Raw genomic sequence first — 24,013 nt, 5'->3', positions numbered from 1 at the left:
ACAGATTAAGATCCACATTACTTCATACTAATATACAACTATTTTTGAAAACTCCCTCACTACTCTAGCCATCTGTGATCATGAAGAACATTAAGAAAAAATCAAAGGACTGGCCAGTTAGCTCACTTGGGAGAGCATGGTGCTGGGTACACCAAGGTCACAGGTTAAGATCCCTTTACTAGCCAACCACCAAAAAAATAAATAAAAAGACATTTTTTTTTTTAAATGAAAAGGAAGTAAACAACTAGATAAAGAACAGAAAACGACATTAACCAGTTTCCTGTAAAGAAGTCCCCTGAATTTCATCTCACCAAAAGCTATACTGGCAACCTTCCAGGAGTCTAGTGCCTATATAAATTGTGCATAGTAATTTATATAACACAGGCTTCTTTTTTTTCCTTTGTGGGATAACAGAAGATAGTTCTATCTTGTTAGGAGTAGTGACTTTTTAAAAATTTTCTTTGTCTTCTCTAAGATTCACTTTTCATATTCCTTTTTGTCTTACAGTTTTGCTTTGTATGCTTTTGATGTTTTATTCTCCTTAAATATGTTCCTTCTAAAAAAATTCTTTTTATATATACTCATCCTACTTTTCTCAAGTTCGATTTTATGTACACATTTAATTTTATGTACTGGGCCTAGGATAGTGCCTTGAACATAACAGACACTCAGCTATTTGTCAAATAAATGTAGCAAAACATCTGTGGTCATGGTGGCCATTTGCAACATTCTTACATCTGGATGCATGCTAGTCTTCATTACTACTAATTATTTTCACCATTATAAAACTACATAAATTACCACTTGCAGTAGGCTAATTTCTATTTGACAACATTTCAAAGTTGAAATATACCTTCCAATCTGTATTGCTCATGGTTAATACTATCATGATCCTCAATAAAGTTAGGAAGGAAGCTTATTTATGGAGAATAAATAGGCAATTTTTTAAAAAAACAGAGACTTTTAAAGAACCTAAAAACAGAAGCATAACATTAAATACCAAGTGCACAAATCAAAGTTTTTGGACCCAGAAATACTCTTGTTATACTTTTTTATTATTATTTTAATATATATAAAATAGACCTAGGAACTTTTTCCTTTGAGGACCCTAATCATGGCAGGTTTCCTGTAAGGAACACCAATAACTAAAGGAGCAAAGATGAAAAAAGACAAGAAATTTTGGTTTATTATCAAATGATGGAGTTTTTGAGTCCTTCTTTAGAACCAGAATCCTGGGATGACATCATATTTTCATTAAAAAAAAAAAAAAACCACACAAATTTCTCCTTACAAAGAATATCTCATTTGATGACTTGCCAAGAAGTCAGCTCTTAGGAAAAAGAACCTAAAAGGAAAAGATTTTAAAAGAATTACAATTGTGTTAGGTGGTTTATGCTTAACTTTAAATAACTTATAATTAATAAAGAGTGCTACAAAAAAGTACAAAAAATAAACACATACACAGAATACTATAAATCTTGTTCAAACTACTTTTTTAAAAAGCCTAGAGGCTATATGGTACAGTGTAAAGAATACAGGCTTTGTAGCCAGAAGACCTCAGTTCTGATCCGACATTTGCCTCTTTACTCCTAAGGCTATCAAGAGAATTAAATGAACTTACATGGGTAATATATTTGGTGCAGTACCTGACACATAGTAAGGGCTCAATAAATAATGATACCATTACTATTTAAAGAAGCAAGTATAAGAAGGTACATTGAATATATAGTTTTGTTCCCTTCCAAAATTCTACTAAACTATAATGAGATGAAAAATAATGAAACCCACAAATATAATGAAAACAGGAAAAAAGTCAAAACAACAAAATTTTGTAAGGTGGAAAACGGATGAGTCATAACTGACCTAGCTGAGCAGAGAAAGCTGAATCCAAGGTCCACTGCAGGACTCTTAGGCGCACTGTTTTAAATTAAAATTCCCCAGAGATACCTACTTAATTTCTGTGGCTTTATATTAAACCATTCCTATCTTTAAAATGCCAACTAAGCAAAATTTTCAGATTACATTTGAAAACTGCAATCCATTGCTTCAGACAATGTATGACAGTAACATTGGAAACAAGGATTCTAATACATCTCCATTTTTTAAACTGCAGAAGTAAAGAAACAACAAATGATCTGGTTTAGGCAAAATAACCAACAAAACAAACAAATGGAAATGAGAAGTTACAAGGACTTTAGGGATGGTAATAAGCCATTAAATCAATTAACCACTAAATTGACAGTTCTCACAGAGCAAGTCAAGCTCACCAAGTAAAACTTTTTACAATTAAATTTCCCATTTTCCAGTACCAACAACACATACACACCAACAATCAAAACCTGAAGAGAAACAGGGGGAGGAAAAGGTGTGTACTTTTTTTTGGAGGGGAGAAGTGTGAGACTCTCATCACACTGTCTTGTCCCTGTTGAGAAGCATTAGTCTACAACATATAGGCTCCTTCCCAGCTGTAAAAGTTAGGAACATTTTCTATAATGCACTACCATTGGGAGCATAAGTTGGTTTGGCCAACTTAGAGAACAATTTACTAACAGCTAGTAAAATATGAGGTGTGTATAACCTATCATCCAGCAATTCCACTCCTACAAATATATCCTGAAAAAACTCCTGCATATGTACACAAGGTAGTATGTACAAAAATGTTCATTGAAACACTGGTTATACTACCAAAATATGGAAAACAGTGAAATATCCACTACCAGAGAAAGAGATAAATAGATCATGGTATATTCACAAAATGAACAGCAATGAAAATAAGCAAACTAACATTATACACATCAACATGAATGAATCTCACACACACCTCCGAGCTAAATAGAGTTGCCAAGGAATGTATACAGCAAATATCATCTTCATAATGTTTAAGACCATACAAAACAATACTATAAATTTCATAGAGATATATAGGAATGTACTAAAAGTTGTTTTTTTTAAAAAAAAAAAAAAAAAGTAAAGAAATGATAAGCAGCAATTTTATTTATTTTTTTATATTTATTTTTGGCCACAAAATGGGTCTTGGTCTTCATACATTTAAAAAGACTAACATAATAGAAAACATGTTCTCTGATCACAATAACAGAAGGAAATTTAGAAAATTCACAAATGTGTGGAAATTAAACAAGACTCTCCTAAATAAACAATGGGTAAAAAGCAAAATCATAGGGAAATTAGAGAGTACTTTCAGATAAAAATCAATGCACACCATATCAAAATTTACATGCGGGGCTCACGCAACTTAGAGGAAAATTTACACTTGTAAACACCTATATTAGAAAAAAGAAAAATCTCAAATCAGAAATGTGAACTACTACTACCTTAAGAAAATAGAAAAAGAAGAGCAAACTAACCCATAAGCAAATATAAGTAGAAAATAAAGATTTCAACAGAAATATATATGAAATAGGGATTAAAAAACAACAGAGAAAATCAACAAAAGCAAAAGCTGATTCTTTAAAAAGATCAACAAAATTTGCAAACCTTTATCTAGACTAACCAAGAAAAAGAGGGAAGACCAAAATTACTAAAATTAGAAATAAAGTAGGGGTGTTACTACATTGTCATTATGGTTTTTTCTGGTGGTAAGATTTAGTTTCTTTCTCTTTCCCATTTGCATTTTTGTTCTACCAGTGGGTTTTGTTCTTTCTGGTGTACTTTTGGTAGTAATTATCATTTTTCAGATTCCAGATGCAGGATTTCCTTAAGGATTTCTTGCAGGACTGGTCATGTGGTGGTGAACTCCCACAGTTTTTGTCCGTCTGGAAAATACACTATTTTTCCCTCATTTCCGAAGGACAGCCTTGCTGGGTACAGTATTCTTGGCTGGCAGTATTTATCTTTTAGTATTTTGAATATATCATCCCATTTTCTTCAGGCCTGTAGAGTTTCTGTTGAGAAGTCTTCTGTTAGTCTGATAGGTGCACCCTTATAGGTGACTTGATGCTTTTCACTTGATTCTTTTAAGCGTCTCTGTCTCTCGGCTTGACTCTAATGTGTCTTAGAGAGGATCTTTTTGGGTTGAATCTGTTTGGGGATCTTTGAGCCTCCTGGATCTGAAGGTCTATGTCTCTCCCTATACCTGGGAAGTTTTCTATTATTATTTCATTGTATAGGTTTCTCATGCCTTTTCCTTTCTCCTGCCCTTCTGGAACACCCATGATTCAAATGTTTGTGTGCTTAAGGTTGTCCAGTAGCTCTCTTAGATTGTCTTCATTTTTTAAAATTCTTTTTTTCTTTTTCTTTGTCCACCTGGGTTATTTCAAAAAGACTATCTTCAAGATTAAAAATTCCTTCTTTTGCTTATTCTAGCCCACTGCTTAAGTTCTCAGTTGTGTTTTTTATTTTGTTGTGTGAATCTTTAGTTCCATATGTTCTGCTACATTTTTTTTTTTTTTTAATAAAAGATGACTGGTAAGGGGATCCTAACCCTTGACCTTCTGTTGTCAGCACCACAGTCTCCCAAGTGAGCCATAGGCTGTCCCCTGCTGCATTCTTTTTTAAGGTATTAGTCTCTTTGTAAATTTCCTCCTTCATATCCTGGATTTTTTTTTTTCTCTCATTTTGTTATGTTGTCTGAGTCTTCTCATATCTCAGTGAGTTTCCGTAACATTGTTGCTCAGAATTCCTTTTCAGTCACTTCAAGAGTTTTCTGCTCTATAGGTTCTGGTATTTGAGAATTGCCATTATTCCTTTGGTGGTATCATATTTTCTGGGTTTTCATATTGCTAGTATCTCTACATTTATCTCTGGTCATTTGGTAGACCTGTTGCTTCTTGTATTACTCTGGAGCGGGCTTTGAGGAGAGAGATGTCCTTTTCTTTGTCCAGTCTCTGCTGGTGACTCTCCTTGTATCAATGCAGTTGAGTGTCCGGTGGGCCACCTGCACAGTGGCTGTGGCATTGAGTCACTTTTGCAGCAGCTGTGCCTGTGGCAGGCCACCCACACAAAAGTGGTGTTTTTGGCATGCTCTGTTGCTTGCTTCTGGGCAGAGGAGGCTGCCCTCAGCTCCCACCTGGGACCCTGGGCATTGCTCTCTTGCCTGCTTCCAGGCAGAGGAGGCTGCCCTCGGCTCCTGCCTAGGACCCCCTGGCATTGCTCTCTTACCTGCTTCCAGGCAGAGGGGGCTCAAGCAGCAAATTTCAATAGTGGAGTTACTACTGGGACTGAAGAGAAAGAAATGAAATCAAGGAGAGGGAATACAGGGACTAATATATGTATTTAATTTCTTACACCAGGTAGTGTGAACGTAGGAGTCCAATGTATTATATTTTACATCCTTTTGTATATATTTTTATGTCTCAAATATTTTACAATAAAATTTTAAATCTGAAATAAAAATTTTCAGATTCTCTAGCTTTGTAGCACTGAGTGTTGAAAGCATGAAAGCAAATAATCCAAGGATGATTGCATGATCATGTACTTTATCAAAACACATGTGAGGAGCTGGTAAAAATTATCTCTCGTCAATGCATTCTCTTGTCAATCCAATACCATCCAGTTCTTCATTCCTCTGTGACTGCTAAGGTTATGCCTCACCATCTCTCACCTCAACTACCATGCCTAACTGGTTTCCTCACCTCTAGTTTCTTCCCACCTCCTATCTGGACTCCACATTACCCCCACTGCCCTACTTAAAAAGTTATGTCAAAATAAGGCATGAACAGGAGGACTTATCTAGGAGACCAAAATTATTGTCAATGTTCTGGTTACTGGTATCAATGATGCTTCATAGGTTTTCTCTGCATTATTTGTTTATAAATAAACTAACAATAAAATGACCAATGGTGTACTTTGTTATGCAGCAAAAATTACAATTAATCTAATTTTATATACCTAAGGACTACTTAAAAATAATAACAATAATAATAATGATGATGATGATGTCAACCTACCTCTCCAGGCTAATCTCCCTTCCTTCGTGAATCTTACATGGTAGTGAATGCAGAAAGACAATTAACATTAAATAAAAACATAAAATATGCACTATGTTAAACAGTGAATACTTGTTTTGTTTACTGACCAACTATTCCTTCTAGAATATACCATGAGGGCCAGAATTTTTTCATTGGTGTATTCCTGATATTTATTGATTACCTTACACATAATAGGTAATCAATAAATATTTGTTGAATGAATGAATGAACAATATATGGTGAAATAAGTGCTCAATAAACGTTAGCTATTACTGTCGTTATCATCGTTATCCATAGTGTATAGACTTCCCCACTTTTCCAGTGGAAAATGAATCTTAAAAAGGCAAAATACCTTGCCTTCAACAATGCTGGAATCCAAGTGAAAATTTAGATCTAGAGACTAGACCTCTATCAAGTGATTCTTGTGACTTGAAGCTTGGTTTCTTATGCTATATTAAATGAGACCAGGTAATGTCACTAATCCACATATCTCAGGGCACCTTACAAAGTTCAGTTTTTAAAAATTGTCTTTTTTGTCATAATTTAAAAGAAGGAATTTAGGCCAATTGAGATTAAGCAATTTGCTTGAAATTAGACCTATTAAAGACTGGTTTAGAATTCTTGGCTCAGGATATCATTTTAGGCTCACTGCTTACCATCTACCACAATTATGACAACTGATTTATACTACTGCATTTCTTTTCATCTACTTTTCAATGTTGCTACCAAACTAGTTAAACTGCAATATATCAATCACTTTTAACCAAACTTTAAATATCAAGACAATACTCCCAGAAGCTCACCAAGAGACAGGGCCACAGAAGTTAGAACCACGCACAAGTAAAACAAGGGAAGGCTTGTTTTTGCTAGTCCCAAAACATATCAGTAGATGCCAAAAAAGGTTACAGAAGAAAAGCAGTCTGACAAGAGCGATGGAAGTTGGAAGACAAAGGAAGTGAAAATGACTCTAGCAAGTGGAATCAGATTTCTAATAGTACAACTGCTACACTTTTCTGTGGGCTATATTATTTTTCAGAGTTTTTAAATCTCTCAATTAGTTATTTTAGCAAATATTTTGATGGACTAGAAGTACTACTAAATGCAGTAAGGAACTGAAAGAAATGTAGGGCAGGGAACTCAATAACTCAATGGACATCAGATCAAAGGCATTCCAATTTGCTAGGACTATGTCGCAAACCATAGACAAAGGCTTTCAAATGATACAATGTCCCAGCAATCTGAGTCAGGTGCTAATTTCATACAAAACATGTCCTAGACTACCCCTTTCATTAAGTTTACACTGGTTTCAATTTCACCACTAGCCTTTCTTAAACTGCAGTTTTGTCTGTATATCACTAAAGTCTGAGGACAAAATATTTGAAATAGGTGCTATGCAAAAATCCAGATGTTGTTTATCATAAACATCCAACTACTGTCACCCCATCTTAGCCATTCTTATCTTCATGGCCATCCCTGCCTCTCTACACACCAACACCACTGCTCCAAGTCAGGATCTCCTTACCTCACATCCCAACAAATCTTGCCTCTATTCCAATCCATTTCACCCACGAACCTCTGCAATCAATTGTGTTAAAGCACAAAATGTGTTATGCCATTCACTTACCCAGAAACCTTCAGTGATTCCACAAACACCCTAATCTGGCATATAATCTTATATTCCATCCCTGGCATTGCTGTTAGGGAGCACCTTCCACTTCAGACACACCCTCATTGTGCACAGATTGAAAGTACATATGAGATCAAGCGATAACTGGTAGATCCAAACCATATTTATGCCTTCCATTTTATTCTCCTGCTCTCCTCACATTTTTCTCTTCAAAACTTTTCTTTTCTACCACTTTCTTATACTTAACGTCTTTTTCAATCTCTATACCAATTTCACCAACAAGAATTTATAATCTCTGGTAACCCTAAGAACTAAAGAGATTACTGATCATTCTTTTAATCAATAATTATCAATTAAAAAGACTCAAGACATAACAGAATGAGAAGTAGAAGGAAGGAGACCTTAGCTGTGGAATAACCATGCATCGAAGATTCTCATTGCAATTCTAAAATAAGGTCAACAGTAAGGCCAAACAAGGTCTCAAATCTGATGACGGAGGCCTCACTGAGAGATGAAGATGCCTTGCTGTCCATTTATCCAGGAATACAGAAGTAGCATAAACATAATTTCTCCCATTATAGTTTTCTAGATCTTTCCCTATATCTCACCAGAAGCCAGACAGGGCCCTGGGTTTTCCTATAGTGCAGATAAATACCACCCAAAAAAAGAACTCTATGGCTAATGTCCTCAATATAAAATTAAGATATCCCAGGAAATTTTTAACATCAAATTAAGGATATCTTGTCTTTACGGGGCCTGTACTTACATGGGTTTAAAAAAAAAAATAGATTCTCTGCCTTTCTTAAATCTCACATTTTAACTGCATTTTCTTAGGCCATATTTACATCTCTAAAGGAAAATGAATTTGTTTTTCCATTTCATAAAATGTTCTGTTTTTCACAGAAAAGAAACATAAAAAACAATTCTCACTTACAAATATCTAAAGCCTCACTGTGAGGTCTATGGTTTTCACTAAAAAAATGAAAACTGCTGTTGACCATGGATATACTCACATATACACACAATTTACTCCTTTCTCCCTGCCCCTATACTTTAACTCTTAAGAAGGAGGAGAGAAATCAGCTTAATTGAAATCTAGATACTTTAAAACTTCTTCCTTCCTCTGTCTCTTTCTTCATTGAAGGAAAAATTGAGGGCTCTATGTAGAAGGGACGGCTATATATATTCTGACAGCATATTTTTGTGAGAATGCAAAAAGTAGAGGAGAAGTATGAGGAAGATAACATTCAGGTAACTGAATAGTGTTTCCACTTAGGATTTCTCTTCCCTTCAATTTTTAGCATCTAACTTAAACATATTCACCTCCCTCGGAAAAAAGAACTTAGAGCATTTACAACATTTCACTGCTTAGTATCCACCCACAGGATTGGCTATATGCTCTAACTAGGCAAAATTTAAAACATTTAGTTTGTTTTAGCAAAAGTCTATTTTGTCTGTCTGCATTCTTCATCCTTCCCCCTCTCTTTGATTATAAATATATGTTTCAGAAATCTGGTGCACCCTGGAAATAATTTCTAATGACATAATGTCCGATATTATGAGGAATAAGGGCAGTTATTATTTAAAACAATGTTTATTAAACACCTACTATGGACAATTTAGACCTTCCTCATAATGGCAATCATTGTTCTTGGAAAAGAAAGCTTCTATAAACTAAAGTTTTTTTAACACTGGATTAAGCAGCTTTCTCAGAACCTTGAATATGTTAATGAGCACCCAGGACTGTCTAAGAAGCAGCTCTGACATGCAGGGATTCCCAAACTTACTTGACTAGCACTACTTTCAATGAGTATCTGTTTACCACTCCACAAAATGATTTGGAAAAAGGTGGGCTTGCAGAATTCAGAGAAGAAGGTAGAAAGCACCTATGCTGAAGTGGAAGAATTAGATATAGTCTCATGGAAGAGCATTTGAGGCAGATCCTGAAGGATGGGTAAAGTATGACTGTGCAGAAATGGGAAGGAAGGCACAAGAGGACAGCTGGGCAGTGCATCTCAAGTCCCTCTCCTCTGTATCACCCACCTACCTCATCTAGGCAGAAGATAGTCCACTCTGCCCTGTGCTCCAGACCCAACCTAGTCTGGAGCAATATCTACTGTTCAAACCCCATCAGGACCCAGCTGCCCAGACAGGCATGAATACACAACTCTGCAGAGGAGGGGAAGGCAATGAAATATAATGTTAGATGGGAGAAGAGGCAGCTTCTTGGAGGCAGAAGGCTGTGAGCACCTTCCAAATATTTCCTTAAGTAATTTTAACTCATTTTGGGTCTAAGCAAGTTAATATATCTTGCCAGTAGCAGTTTTTAAAAGATAAAACCCTTGAGAATAAAAAATCTTTACATTTCTATGTATCTATAAATAAAGTTTCTTAAATGTGTAAACCATACTCTTGACCCATTTTACTCATTTCAGATGCAGAGATCTCTACAGTCAAGTTGTCAAAAATTATAGCTTTCTAGAATAAAGTAGATAAACAATGTATGCAAACTATGTCACTGAATCAAACTCAGTTCCTTCACTTCTGAATCTCTGAAACAAGGGTTATTAGAGAATAATATTTTTGGATTAATAAATAAGAATATATGGTTTAAATGCATGCATGAAGCTAAATCAATGGACTAAATTTGCTATATAAGTGTGAGCAGGTAGGGAGTATTTATTATTGTTCATAGAACAGTGCTACAATTTTTAACAATTTTACCTGATTATAAAAGTAATGCATATGTTATTTAAAAAGTAACTTGGAAAATACAAAAAAGCCAAAAAAGAAAATTAAAACTACCAACAGATAACTGCTATTTAATAATTCTTTAAAGCTGAAAGTCTGTTGCCTCTCTATAACTTGGGAGATTTAAAACAGATTTTTTTATTAATTGATTTTTAATTGACAAACAATAGTCGTGTATATTTATGGAGTACAATGTGATCTTTTGATCTATGCATACATTGTAGAAAGATTCAATCAAGTTAATTAACATACCTATCACCAACTTACTTTTTTTTGTGGTGAGGGTATTAATCTATTCTTCCAGCAAGTTTGAAATATATAATACATTATTACTAACTGCAGTCACCATGCAGTGCAATAGATCATCAAAACGTATTCGTCCAGTCTAACTGAAACTCTGTACCCTTTGATCAACATCGCTCCTTTCCCTCCCTATCACCCTTTCCCCCAGCTTCTGTAACCACCTATCCATCTACTCCCTGTTTCTACAAGGATCGATTTTTAGATTCCACATATAAACAATATCATACACTATTTGCCTTTCTGGGCCTGGCTATTTCACTTAGTGTAATGTTCTCCATCCATGTTGTCACAAATGACAGAATTTCCTTCTTTTTTAAGGTCGTATAGTATCCCATTGTGTATATATAAACGACATTTTCTTTATCCATTCATCTGTTGATGTACTCTAAGGTTACTTTCACACTGTGTCTATTGTGAATAATGCTGAGATGAACACAGGAATATAGATATCCCTTCAACATACCGATTTCAATTTCTTTGGATATAAACCCAAAAGAGGGATTTTGGGATCAAAATAGATTTTTTTTAATTGTGGTAAAATACACATAAAACTTACCACGTTAACCATTTTTAAGTGTTCAGTGACATTAAGTAAATAAAATAGACACTGATATCCAGAAAACTTGGGTTTCTCAAGCCAGTTCCCCAAAAAATGCCATTTGGCTCTTAAAGAACAAAAAAACTATTAATAATATGTAAAGGGACAAAAGGACTATCCTTACAGAATATTTAAGTAACATTTTAACAAACACATTTCTGTCCTGAAAGGAAAAACGCTACATAAATAAAAGACATTATAAACATCATCTACTTTCTTATAAGATTGGCGGAGACTTTCTGCTAAATGCAGCCATGTTCTAGGGGTACAGAACCCTAATGTAGCATTCTCTACCTATAATCACAGTGTTAGAAATACTGGCCAGTAGTCCCCGTCTCTGATGTCACACACTAAACACTTCCTCTAAGGCCAGACTGGCTAAGCAGTCCCCCCTTCCAGGGAAATGGAGAACAGCCTCATCTTTGCATACTCTCTCCTGTGTAAAGCCTCTCAGAATCTCATAAGCTGAATGCAGGGCTCCAAAGGAATACTCCTACCCAACATTTTCTGGGAAAATTGAGCAGTGCATTAACTACATAGCCAGACAACTTCCCAGTTCCAGTCATTTCAAAATAGCAAGCACAAGGAAGACTTCTTAAATCCCACCCACAACTTCAGCTTCCATCAAAAAGTACCCAGATGATCTCACCCCAGAATGCAACGCTTTTGAGTTCTCCTGGTATAAAACAGAAATACTGTCAATTTCATTTTATGAAGAAAAAAAACGAACTATAGTTTAAATACCTTTCCTAAAGTTACTTGGAAATCACAGTGACAAGTTAGGAAAGGGACAGTTAAGAAGGATCAAATTCTTTGTGACCCAGTTAATGTACACACACTGTCTTTAAGAAAGAAAGGGGGAAGGAGAGAAGAAGGGACAAAGAGCAGTTCATGGCAGCAGATCACCATCAAAGGCCCAGATAGAGTTCACATATTTTCAGATAAGTGCCCAGTGTGCAGGCCCAAAGACATGAACATCTTTAGGCAGCCGAAGGGCATAGAAGGCACCAAAGGAGTGAGCTGAGAGAAAAGAGCCCTCATCAAAGTCTGAAGCAGGGGCCAGCTTTGGAGAAGTATCTCCAATATCACAGTCCAGGGGGATGTGCTTTGAGAGTGAAGTAATGAAATAATGCCTGCTCAGTGACACACCAAGTGCCTGGCAAGTCTGGGGTGTTCACAAAGGCTTTCTTCCCCGCCCCTTTGCCTATTTGCATACACGCCTGCCCGTAGCAGTCTTTTTAGAGCTATGCATGGGCTTTATAGGTGATCTACTATTTTTTGACTAAAGAATTATCATTTGCTATGATCCTACTAAGTGCAAGGTATTAAGTTAGAACAATCCAGAGGAAGCTGAAGTTTATAGGACTTAAGTTACTTTCCTGATGTTCTCCAGGTAGAAAGTCACAGAACCAGGATTCAGAGCCAGGTCTACCTAGTTCTGAAACCACACCTTTTCCACTCTTCCACTGTGATGACTTCACCGAGGGCACAATTTAGAATGTTCAAATTAAGTTCATAGGCAAAAAGATCTCATTCATAAGATATTAAAATAATTTGGTAAACTTTTTCTGTAAAGGGCCATATAGTGAATGTTTAAAGCTTTTCAAGACACATAGGTTTTCAGTTGAATATACATTTTTGTTTTCTCTCACCCTTTAAAAACATAAAAACCATTCTTAGCTTGTGGGGTTGTACAAAAACTGGCCACAGGCCATATTTTGCTAACCTCTGTGTTAGAAAACACAGTCCAAGCAAGGCCCAATGATTCCAATAAATGACAACTGTAGCACTGACTCAATGTCTCAATTTAATACAGTACTTTTTATTTCAGGATGAGGAAAAAAGAAGGGGATAAATGAGGATCGGTACTCAGGCACTTCATACACATTTGTTATTAAGAAAAGTATAAGTAACAGCAGTCCTTACTTAGATCCTTTCATTCGAGTAGTTTTAGAAGCTATCAGGCATCTATTTCATTTATTTCCCCTATTTTCATGCCTTTGCATATTCCAACTTAAGTATTAATCTGTCACTGAAAACCAATGCTTTCTGCAGTCTAATTAGGGCTGACTATTTCTGAGGGCCGTAACATAACAGAAATCTGGGGAGATTTAAGCTGACCATGGGCTCTTTCAATATGATCAAAGGCCTGCAGCATTCTATTATTTGAAATTATAGAAAATATTTTCCATTCACTTTATGACACTTGTAAAACAGGCTTTGAACACTCCCTGAAACTTGCAATAACCATCAAATCAACCTAACAGATGTTGCAAACTGGATCCAGTTCATCAACACTACAGCATGTAATGAGACGCATTTTAAATGACACTCAGATTTTGCTACGCAAGGCAAAATAATCCACAATTTATGACCTCCTTAATTTTCTCTTTAGATACTAAACTTGCATCCAGGATTTGCTTGTGGGCCATCTATAAGCAAATGCTAGCCATGTGCCCTGCCAGTTGTCTGGCTGACCTGTGCCTTGGTCTGGGCAACAGAACTCTGGTGCCAGGTCCAAGTGTCTCTGGTTAAAATATTTTCAACTCTGCTGATTCATGTCCAGCTGTTTGGTAGCTACAGAGAGGAAAAAGAGGATGGCCACTAGGGACCAATTTAATAGCAACAAATGTTACTTTCATTGCTGAGCTGAATAAGTTGGAAACCAGAAGACTCCAGAATCCTAAGGCTGGTAACATTTCACAAGGCTACATATGGAACCACACGATCCATCTTACAGGTGAATACATGCAGGCTGATTTTAATCACAGGAACAGGTATTCACAGGAGTGAGAGCAATAAAAGCAGCTCATTTCTTAGATTTTGCCCCTTTTGTCCAATTGCATAATCCCCTCTTGAGGAAATCCGGGACAGTCAGGAAGCAGACCTAGCCCAAGACCTATTAGCATACATTAAGCAGAGACTCGGAAAAGTGACCAATTGCAAAAGCCAGTTACAGGCATGCAGTCAAGCAAGGAAAGTGGTTCCCCTGTACAAAGGGCATGGCAACCTTAGTCACGATGCAAGACACCAAGCAGAGATAGAAGAGAAAGAGAAAGAATTAAGATGTGAATTCTTCCTAAGGGCTTAGAAGTGTGATAGGTATTTTACATATAATATATCATATAATCATCACAAACTTGTTAGATAGGAAATAGGATCCCCATTTTATAAATGAACAACTGAGGCTCAGAGAGAAACCTGCCCGGGATTTCATAAGTAAGAAGTGCCAAGGATAGCATTTGAGCTGGGTCTGTCAGGGATCAAACCTGCCCTTCCCATTCCATCAGGCTTCATCCCCCAAAGAAAAAGTACCAAAATACTGCATGGAGTAGATGATATTCAGGAGTCAGACCGGCAGGTTGTACTGGTAAGCAGCAGGGCTCTACGCTCAGGCCAGGAAATGTACCATCCCATAGGACAGAAGGCAAGAGCAAGCCAGGACACAGGTGCCAGAGCCACTAAAGACGTCATATTTGGCACCAACAATCTTCCCAAAGTCAGCTCCCAAAGTGCAGTACTATCAGTGTGAGGCTAGAAACCAGGGCATGATGAAGAGAGTGGGGAGAGCTGAGACTCGGTTGGGACCACATGAGTCTAGGAGGTCACCTGTCTGGAAAGGAAACCTGGACCCCACCAGCTGACTGGCTGAAACTATTTAAATACTATTTTGTCTTGGCTCCAGATTAGCCTGAGGACTAAAATTGAGCCTTCGGGTGAGAAACATAATGTGAGTTAGAAGAGAAAATAGAGGCAGGGGTTATGAGATAGGAACTGGAAAGTTTTTGCTTCAGGGCCATGGCAAATACAATCAAACTTTATGTTCCTTTCTTCATCTACCAAATGGCAATCATGGCAACATTAGTGACCTTCACAGAAGGCCAAATCCCCAAAATCAAAGAGACAAAGGAAATCAAGATTACAATTTAAGCAACTTAAGAAAAAAAAAAAGTATTTTGCCAGAATTAGATCAGAACTTTACATTTCCAAACAGCAGCCTCATGCTGGCAGAGCTGGAACTCGGGAGCAGATTCTGGGAAGAACACTGGTGCCTGGCACAGCGAAGACAGCAGCTGGTGTCCCTCCCCCACCCTTGCTGCCAGCACTCTCACCCTTCTGTAGGCTGCTTCCACCACTTCTTTACCCAAGTCACCTGATCAAACGTGTGAAGCCAGTTCCCCGATCATGTGAGGGGGCATGAAAGGAAGCTGGCAGCAGAAGCAGTGAGCAGAGGGATAGGTGTCCATGAAGGTAGAATGCCCCCACTAGTGACCTTCCTCTCCGCTCCAGAAAGGGGCTGCTCTACAAATATGGGAGAAGTGGGACAGGAGTTCAAACTTCAACCCCTGATTCGTTGGGCTGTGAAGAGAGATCCAGCTGAGTGCACTAGGCTGACTGATTCATCAGATTCCCTCTCCCCTCTGTGACGGAAGCCACTGTCTCTAGCAAGTAATTACATCCCAGAAATCCCCAGGTGCCTAAAGGTGACAGCCAGGCCTGGCAGAGCTTTGGGTCTGGCTCTTCTGGGCTGGCTGCTTCTCCCTCCACGTCAAGTGATATCACTGTTCCTAGCCTGGGAATGAGCCAGCTGGGGTCAAAGGGTGGGGTTGGAAGGGGAGACCCCCAGCTCCAGACCAGGTCTTCTCAGGCTGCCACTAACATGACTCTACCATGTTAAGGAGATTCCTGCAGCTCTTCCGAAGCGCATCATCCCCCTCCCTCCTACAAGGAGGAGAATCCTGGCAAAAGGAGGTTGAAACAACCAGATCCCTCCCTCTTAACCTCAGTTAGATCAAAGGGGAAAACAGAAAATTCTTAGAAAATCTAAATTACTACACCAACAAGGTACTACTGCTGGATTCAGTGTAGATAAGTCAGCTATCTCAAGGTAAATGGGCAATATGAAAAAGATCATTTGCTTCAGAGACAAAAGATTAGTTTGAAGAGATTTTCCACTCTTAGAGACAAAAAAAAAAAAAAATCTCAAGTAGTTTTCTGGTCAGACTGACAGTAGTCAATCCTCTTCATAAAGGTCTCCCAGAAAAGAGATGACACTGTTAATACCACTATCTAACAGTCTTTATAAACAGCCAATGATTCTTTAGACATAAATCTTTCAAACTCCCTTAATTTTAAACCAAATACATACTACCTCATCCTCACTGAAAACAAAATTAAGTTACCATCCACAAAAAACGTGCCCATACAGAAATTTTTTCACTTCAGTCTATTATTCTCCAAAATAAAAACAATCCCAATTCACAAATGTTTTCTCACCTCTTTCACTATTTTCTTTCTTTTTTTTTTTTTTCTGAACCCTCTCCAAACTAGTCATGAGCTCAGGACTGATCATTTAATTATTACACAATGCAGCTGGTGATAGCTTTCACCAAGTTAAAACAGCTTTTAACAAGACACCAGTTAATGTTCTGTTTTTGTTTGTCTTTATTCCCACTAGTAGTCCCAATATAAAATAAAGAAGAATAGCAAAGCGAAGTCATTGGCACTGGAAACTCAATAAATGCCTAAGCTAATTTGAGGAGTGTCTTAAAAATAATACACTTGAAATTTAAATCAAAATTGAGCAAAGCAGAAAATGGTGCATAGGTACACAACCTAAACTATCACATTACAAAGAGCTGTCAATGTACTACACATGACCTTGCCGATTAACTATTTGTCACCAATATAGCTTGCAGAATTGACTGTTGTAGAAGAAACTGATTTTTGAAGATAGGTGCCTATTTCCTGAAGATACATTTAAATGACCATGTTCTATCAAAATTAAAATATAAAAATGTTCATCCCAGATGGATTTTAAATCATCACCAAACGTTTTAATCCCAAACTAAATCATGGTGAATTGTTTTTCTTTACATTATCCTAGTAATCTAAACCTTAGACTAGTGGCTCCCAACCCTGGCTACATATTGGAATCGCCAGATGAGTTTTAAAAACTACTGATGCCTGGGCTCCACCCTCAGAGATTCTGATGTAACTGGACTGGGGTGCGGACTGTGTATTGAGATTTCTTTAAAGCTGTTCAGGTAATTCTAACGTGCAGCTAAGGTAGAGAACCACTGCCTTAGACAATATTAAAACATACCAATGAAAATAACGTATTGCAAGCTTTACTATGTGCCAAGAATTGTGAGTAGCTGAATAAACACAAAAGTGTAGGATGGACCCCACCCTCAAGGCCAGGATCTAAGGGGGAGAAAGACATGTAACTCAATAGTTAACGTACAGTATGCTAAGAGCTATGACCGAGGTACAGAAAGCAGTGAGGAGTGCTCTGTAGAGGGGCATGTAACACAACGAGGCAGGAAGGAAGGGGTGTCAGGGAGGGCTTCTCAAATACTGTGATCAAGCAGGGTCTTGTAGGCTAAGTTCAAGTCAGCCAGGGGTAGGAAGTACGGAAGGGCACTTCATGAAAGTCCCAGAAGCTGGAAAATATGGCCCTTTCCCTGGAACTCTGCAAGTTGTTCTTTACAGTAAGACAGGGTAGATGTGAACACAAGAGGGAAATAAGGCTGCAGAGGTTTTCCAGGGTGTTTGGAGGACCCAGACTGGTAACGTAAATGGGCCGAGCAGGCTGAGTGTAAGGCAACAGTTGGTATGGCGGACCACCCAAACCAATGGGGAAGGGAGAGCTGTTGCTATTTAGCTCCAGCCAATGCAAGAATAAGGGCTCAATATTGATACATTTTCCAGATTTTCAAGGGATGCTGAGAATCTGACCCTTATGTGAAATTTACAGGTTTATTTATTTATTTATTTATTTATTTTATTTTTATTTTTTTATTTTGTCGATATACAATGTGGTTGATTATTGTGGCCCCATTACTGAAACCTCCCTTCCTCCTCCCTCTCCCCTCTCCCACCCAACAATGTCCTTTCTGTTTGCTTGTCATATCAACTTCAAGGAATTGTAGTTGTTATGTCTTCTCCCCCCCCCCCGCCCCCCGGTTTGTGTGTGTGTGTGTGTGTGTGTGTGTGTGTGTGTGTGTGTGTGAATTTATTTATTTATTTTTAGCTCTCACCAATAAGTGAGAACATGTGGTATTTCTCTTTCTGTGCCTGACTTGTTTCACTTCATATAATTCTCTCAAGGTCCATCCATGTTGTTGCATATGGCAGTATTTCATTCGTTTTTGAGCAGGACAAATAAACAAGTCTGCACGCCAGATTCTGCCTATGGCTTGCTGGTATAAGCTATACCTTTTCACTACATTATAGAAAACCACTGAAGAATTTTAAAGGAGTTGGGGGTATAGTGTCCAATTTTGATTCACATACATTTTTAAACATGACGTTGAACTGCAGTGTTGCAGACAGTAATCTGACAAGTCCAATAGTGCAAAGCTTTCCCCACCCAGTAACGCTAGTTGAGGTACCACTGTTCTGAAATTAGTCCTCTACTTTTTCATTTCTCAGATTCAATATGGAACCTTGTTACTCTTAACTGTAGGGGGGAAAATCTGACAAATAAGATGCAAGTAAAGACCACATTTATTATGTTTCAATATGATGTAAATCATAGTCAGTTCTAAATTACATATGCCAGTGGAAAACAGAGATGGTAATCAAAAATCATAGATGATCTGCCAAGCTGGGGTAGGACTCTAGGCCCTGGAGAGCAATACTCTGTAGGCCGGGAACACAGTCAGCTACCCAAGCGGGGCAGCCTGACAGCAGGGGGTGGAGAACCCAGATGCCAGGAGAAGGTCACCCTGTCCCCAGAAAGGACTTTGCTTTCTCCATTTGGGTCCTGCCTCAATCTGCTTTTCCAGGTCAAGAAGGCAGATCCCTTTCACATGATGATCAGTGGTCAAATATTGTAGGGGCCAACTGCAAATGTGAATTATCTGCACACTCTCTAAGAAGTTAGTATCATTTAAAGTCACAAGGCAGAGCTAGAGTGTACATTAGCCCCCACGCATGGCAAACAGCACATATAGAAGATGTTTAAAATATTGATAAAAAGGCAGTTGGCTTAAATTTGGCAAAGGTGTATTTCACAAGCATAGTTATCTGTAAACAAAATTAGAAAATGAGAACATTTGTATGACTTCATAGGTTTAGGATTAGGGAAAAATAAAATCCTAAATCAAAAAAAGGGCAGTGGTAAGGAACATATCATAGATACATGACCATAACTGATGATCATCCAAAAATGGGTGGAAGTACTGTCCAAAGAAAGATAGACTGCTTATTTAATAAAGAGCTAACTATTTTATTTCTTTCCTTTAGGTTTTCTCAAAGAGCAAAAACATATAATTACCGTGTCTGGTAAAATGCCTATCGTCTCAGCATGCCACTTCTAATTTTAGATATGAAAATGAGAATCTCTCAGGCATTCTGTCTTTCAAAGACTAGTTGAACTTCGAGATCTTAGAATCTCTGGAAGCTTGAAATCACACAATAACATATATAATATAATTCAACAAAAGCAATGGTCCTTTCTTTGACAAGAAGTGTTTTAAAAGTTACATTTAAAAATCTATATGCTGAGATTAAATATTTTTTAAAGATTAAACATTATGTAAACAAAAAAATCTATAAAGGTAGATAAGATAAAATACCTTTTAATATAAATGCTCAAAAAAAGCTTAACTTGAAAAATTGTTCTCCACCTATCAACTGTCATGGATAATTAAATAAGTAAATAAAGAAATAATAGCAGTTAAAAAATCATTAGAAGAGATTGTTTTTCAGCAAGAAAACAGAGTCACCTTAGTGGACCCATAAAGGATGTACGTATATTAGAATGTATCAATAACATAAACGTTTTTCATTAGGTCTTATCTAAACTTGCCTGACATACGATTTTAACTTTTCTGCAAAAATTACCAGTAGTTTTAAAAATATGGCACAAATTCTTAATTTCTGAAGTTTTATTCAAAGACAATGTACTTCTGATTAAACAAATCATCAGATAAGTAGGGATGGTCCTACCAAGGAGAGAGGCCTAGATTAATGACACCACATGGGAAAGAAGGAACAATGAATTGTATGAGCATATGACTGCCAATTGGAGGGTAGGGGGGAAGGAAAACACACACCTCTTTCTTCTAGTGCTCCTAAATTCCTCTGCATATTTCACACTGAAGTGTCGTCAAGTTATCCTCAGGGTTTGCTTTAAACCTGCAGACCAGCTGGCCAGCACTGTTTCTTCCATTTTTACCTCTTTGTGCTTCCTGGGAATCCAGGAATTGTGCAGTTAATCCATAAAGGGAATTTTGCCATTCTTTTTCTTAGTAGAGTCCATATCCTACCTGCAAAGAGCTTATATAACCACATTAGTCGTGTAAGTAGTGAGATTTTTTTAATTATGCCTATTTTTTTCACCAGTACCCTGTATTTGCTTCTTTAAAAAGTACATTGCCTGGCTTCTTTCACTCAGCATAATTATTCTCTAGAAAATGTAAACTAATCTATAGTGATAGAAAGCAGATTAGTTGTTGTCTGAGTATGGGGAGCAGCAGGAGCAGGAAGGGGGGATTACAATGGCACAGGAGGAAACTTTTGGGAGTGATGTTTATGTTCATTATCTTGATTATGGGCAATTTTTTTTCACTTGTGTATACATGGGTTAAAACTTACATTATACACTTTAAACATGTGCAGTTCATTTAATGTCAATTTTATTCTCAACAAAACTGTCAAAAAAAGGAATGACTTACAGAAAATGTTCCACTAAAAAAAAAAAAAAAAAAAAAAAAGTACAATGCCCCAGAAGGACTATTGCTTCTGCCAGGATAAAAGTGGGATTTAAACTCAGGTCTGTTACTTTCCAAACCCATGATCTTTCTGAAGACCACAATGTCTTCTAGAATAACTTTATTAAGCATATTTAGAATTTACAGTATAAATAATGTGTGCGCCTGTATGTAACCATATGTACGTTTTCCTAAATGTATCTGCCACTCACCTGCTCTAGCACAGGAATGATCTGAGTGCCAAATAAGAACATGAGAACAAAATGCCTAGCACAGGGCTCAATAAACCTTACCGTTCTTCCTAACAATCACATGAGACCCTGTTGCCTACCTTTTAAAAATGAAGGAATTCTAATACAGAATGGATGGCTCACCTGCATAGGATCACGTAGGCATCTTGAAACCTCAGTTCTAAACTCTGTCTTGTAGGTTTCTAGTGGCTTACTCAGATGACACACCACAACCTAGTCACATAATGACCAGACCTCTCTCTCCTAATTACATGACCAGGCACTGTCACATATCCCAGAGAACACCTGGTGTGGAGTTGTGGAACCAAAAAGACTAAGATGAGCCTTTCCAATGTAAGGAAGCCGTTCAAGGAGGTGGATTTTATAGAGTTAATTCCTGGAAGAGGATGTCTAAGTAGGAGGTGCTGAGCAGAATCTGCGTAAGCCATCAAGATGCCTCTGTGATATCATAAGAAAAGCACTTAGGAAGCTAAGGATTGCAGTGGAGGGAGAGGGGTACTTTCCTAGTGACCAAGGCAATGGATAGAAATAGCTTTAGCCCAGATTAGACAGTGGCTAAAAGTAAGGAGAAACTGGAAGGAAAGCTGGAAATGACTATATAAGTTCAAACTATGTATGACACTGAGCCAACCAGGATTGAGCAATGGGCACCTGTATAAACTATTTAATCTGTAGATAATATAAACCCCAAAACTCCCATAGAGAGTCAGATTACCTCAGCTGAGACACTGTGGGAGAGGAAAAACACAGAAAGAGAAATGCACTAGAGCCAGGGACACAGTTTTGAAGGTAAAAAAAAAAAGAAAGAAAGAAAGAAAAATAACTGCAGAAGTTCCCCGAGTCAAGAGAGCACAAGTTACCCCAGCACAAACAGCCAGGCACTGACCTGCTGGAGACGTTGCTATGCCAAGTTTTATCCCATCAGCACAAGAACACCAATGGCACATGGGAACAAACATAGTTTGAATCATCTGCTAACGTACAAAAAACTTAGAAAATGCAGATGATTCTGCTCTAACTGATCCTCATGATGAGAATGGCCGTGGACTAAGTAGTCTTAAATCGGGCAGTGTTCTCTGTGCTGAGTTGCCAGAAATGAAGTATTACTACTTCTCCAGCCCTGCAATATATAAAATCCATATACTTAAACTTCACTTTGCTCCAAGTACAGAATGTCCTCCAAAGCAAAGGTTTTATGTTCACATTCACAAAAGGCTGGTTTTGGCCCTAAAATGGATAAACCTCCTAGATAAAAATCATCAATGTTTGGGATAGTCTAAGTTGGTACAGTAAATAACCTGGTTAACAACCTGGGAAATATTTTTGCTTTTTCTCTTATCATTATTAAAAAGACAAAAAAAAAAAACTGCCTTATGAATATCAGTAAACATTTAATAAATCTCATCATTCCCACCTTGAACACTAGACCTATTTTTATATCTCTGTTTTCTCAAATAAATTGTGAAAACTTACCTATAGTAAAGCATAATACTCTCTGAACAGGTTTTATACACTGTAATAAATATAGAATAAAAACTTCATGCAGTCATTAAAAAAACACAGAACATGTGAACTGATTCACATTTTTAAAAAAAACTATCTTATCAAAGTTTGTTTAAAATGTTTAAACTGTTAATCATTATTACCTGAAACAAAAATACAAAAAATATATAAAAAGTGTAGAATTATGGATTACTAGGCCTTCTAGTTCTTAGAGTACTTTATTAATCCAAGGGAGTCTAGGTGTAGAATCAGAGGTGAAGAACCAAACAGGGCAGAAATAAAATAGCATCTCAGGTGAGAGTTTTAAAGATACATGACAAATCACTTGGCTGGCAGTGTAATTATTATCAGAATTGCTAAAATAAAAATGGCCACAACTCTGGTTTAAATACTGCATGCTATTCTTTCAGAGAAAACAAAGAAATAAAAAAAAATGAAAATTAAAAAACTCGGGAGGATTTTCCTCACACGGCTAACTGTCTTTTACCACAAAACATTCTTGATACCATTTGAGGTAAGTAAGAAAATCTACCTCAATACATCAGGTATTTTCAACTTCTCCATTAAAAAAAAAAAAAGTACTAAAGATTTTGACAATCAGCTGAAGGTCACTAAGAACTGATATAAGTAGAACATAGGTTTCTCTCTGTTTTCCCAATCCTCCACACAACAGTGACCTACAGACAGAAATGTTAATGACACAATTAAAAGTTCTCTAAAATTAAAACTGTATAAAGGTAAAAAGCCTCAGAAGAAATCATATTTTAATATAAAACACTGAAGGCTAAAAATGGTCACCTTTAAATTGAACAATATTATGAGATGACAACAGTTAAGAGACAATTTAAATAATTTAACTATTTTTAAAATCAGCATGCACACATCTTTTCTTGAAAAACTCAAGGAAAATGTGGCATGAATAAAAAATAATATTCATTTATTCATGTATGTGTTCATTTATTCAAAAATGTTTTTTTTCTTTTGGCGGCTGGCCAAAAAGGGATCTGAACACTTGGCCTTGGTGTTATCAGCACTGCACTCTAACCAAGTGAGCTAACCAGCCAGCACCCAACAAATGTTTATTGAATACCAAATTGCAGGCCAAGTACTACTGTAGGCAATATGGATATATCAGTTAACAAAGAGTCCCTGTCCTTATGAGGCTTAAATACTTGTGGGAAGAGACAATACAAAAATAAATAACAGGCCAACAGATGCTGATTAGCATGGAGAAAAACAAAGCAAAGTAAGGGGGATGAGAAGTACCAAGAATAGAGGGCAAGTCCTATTTTATACATGGTGGTCAGAGGAGGTCTCTCTGATAGGTAACA

At 37.1% G+C, this 24,013-nt stretch overlaps 1 protein-coding gene across 6 annotated transcripts in view; it reads right to left on the bottom strand.

Annotated features, from left to right (window-relative positions):
- Nucleotides 1–24,013, bottom strand: part of PPM1L (protein phosphatase, Mg2+/Mn2+ dependent 1L) — a 287,755-nt gene that overhangs the window by 226,433 nt on the left and 37,309 nt on the right. Inside the window, exon 1 of one of the 6 annotated variants that reach the window (XM_063085970.1) lies at nucleotides 14,522–14,569. The exons of 4 other annotated variants lie outside the window; for them this stretch is intronic. The gene's annotated coding sequence lies outside the window, so the exon portion shown is untranslated. Of the gene's footprint in view, nucleotides 1–6,730; nucleotides 6,789–14,521; nucleotides 14,570–24,013 lie in introns of those variants that run through there. One more of the 6 variants, XM_063085956.1, reaches the window with a different exon arrangement.

The sequence above is a fragment of the Cynocephalus volans genome, chromosome 1 (assembly GCF_027409185.1).
Source record: "Cynocephalus volans isolate mCynVol1 chromosome 1, mCynVol1.pri, whole genome shotgun sequence".
Classification (NCBI taxonomy): domain Eukaryota; kingdom Metazoa; phylum Chordata; class Mammalia; order Dermoptera; family Cynocephalidae; genus Cynocephalus; species Cynocephalus volans.
The sequence above is the reverse complement of the archived record's forward strand: the minus strand, read 5'-3'. Positions and strand labels throughout refer to the sequence as shown.